This window comes from Propithecus coquereli, unplaced genomic scaffold, assembly GCF_000956105.1.
Source record: "Propithecus coquereli isolate 6110/MARCELLA unplaced genomic scaffold, Pcoq_1.0 Scaffold55, whole genome shotgun sequence".
Classification (NCBI taxonomy): Eukaryota; Metazoa; Chordata; class Mammalia; order Primates; family Indriidae; genus Propithecus; species Propithecus coquereli.
In genome coordinates, this window is record NW_012151396.1 from 4290077 (window position 1) to 4292217 (window position 2141).

Genomic DNA, 2141 nt, shown 5'->3' on the forward strand with positions numbered 1-2141 from the left:
TAAAAATTAAATAATGAAAAAGAAATAATGATAAATTCAAGAAAACTAAATTAACCCAGAGATATACCATGTGTAAGTGTTTAAGTATTGGATGCTCAATATTCTTAAGACATCAATTATCTAGAAAATGACCTATAAGTTCATCTCAAAAGTAATTTTAGAAATTTTCTAGCAGATTTTACATTTTTTGTGGAAATTCAAAGGCCCTAAATAACCAAAACATGAAGACTAGAATGAAGTTACAGTACTCACTGTAGTGTAGTATGTGGATAAAAATAGACATATAGGTAAATAGAAAATAATATAGAACACAGAAATAGACCCCCATAAACATGATTAATTGCTTTTCAAGAAAGATAATACAATATTGAAGACAGTATTTTCAACAAATGTACTAGAACAAAGAGACACTCATATGCAAATAAATAAAGCTCAATCTATATCTCACATCATAAAAAAATCTACTTGAAGTTAATCATAAAGCAAAGCCTCAGATGGTAAATATTCTATAAGAAAACTTTAAAAGAAAACTTTGTAACCATAGGATAGGAAAAGATTTTATCAATCATATACAAAAAGCAGGGCCTATAAAAATGAGTAATTTTTTAGGCTTCATTAGAATTAAAACCCCTGCTCTTTGCAAGACACTGATAAAAATGAGAAGAGAAACTATAGAGTGGCAGAAAATTTTTGTGAATTCACATACATACAATACTTGTATCTATAATATATACTATAATATATAATGATCTAAAAATTAAAATATTTGAACAGATATTTTATCAAAGAAATGATGTGAAGCTAACAAGAGTATAGAAAAATTGTCTTTATCAGCATTCATCAGGAAAATCCATATTAAAATCACTGTGATATACTTACCACTGCATGGCTATTAGAATGGCTAAAACTAAACTAAACAAAACAAAAAGATAATACCAAATGCTTAGAATTATGCAAAACAACTGAAACTCTCCTACATTGCCGAAGGGAATACAGTGGTGCCTGCTGAACACTCTTAGATATTTACCAATAAAAATGTAAAATATAATACATCTACACAGAGCTCTGTATATAAATGTTTAAAACGGCATTCTTCATAATAGTTGTAAACTTGAAACAACCCAGATATCCATCAGCTTGTGAAGGGATAAACAAACTGGGGCATATTCACACAATAATACTGAGCAACAGAATGCAATGAATAATTGGTGCTTAAAACACGATAGATTAACCTCAAAAGTATTTTTCTATGTGAAAAAAGCCATATCACTTAAAAAACATTCTAGAAAAGGGAAAACTGTGCATACAGAAATCAGGCCTGGGGGGCAGGGATGAACTGTCAGTGGGCAAGAGGGAAATGTTTTTCTCGATTGTGGTGTTTATCCTTGACATTTGTCCGAACTCACCAAGCTGTACACCCAAAAAGGGTGAATTTTAATGCATGTAAATTTAATCCCATTACAACTGACTTAAATTGTCTTTATAGCAAAATGTATACCCATACCTTTAAAGACATTCAGAAAATTATTAAATACATTTTTTTGGACTCGGAATAGTGTTTGGAATTGTTTTATTAACTTTCTCCCCTTCATTCTTAGAAATTTCCCATTTCCATTAGGTTTCCTTATATGTAATTTAGGTTTGAGTTTTTACATTTACCACAAAATAAAATTAATCTGCTCAATGCTAGGCTTAGGTTTCAAAACAAAGTTACTGTGTCTCCAAATCTACGGGAGTACAGCCAGAGCTCCCAGTCTTCTCTCCACGGGAGGCCACGTTTGATGCGTCTTTCTCACCCCAGCAGGTGTGAGTTGGAGAGACTGATGGTGGAGTGGCCACAAAGTTCTAACAGCTGGACTTTGCACACACACAGCCTTGCAGGTCTGTAGTTGTCATGGCTCTGGCATGACCAAATTTAAGTATACCACTGCTTAAAGACGGTCAAAGAATTTTAAAATAAGGTTGATCTGACTAGATTCAAGCTTGGATTGTAAGTCATCTTGGCATGAGGGAAGGCGATAGTAATTCTTCTGAGATACAAATTTTATATAACTAGAGTAATTTTGAACATATTCCAATTTGTTTTTAAAAGCCTTTCATTTACTGAGGAGAAAATAAAGAATTGCAGCCCTGACAATTTA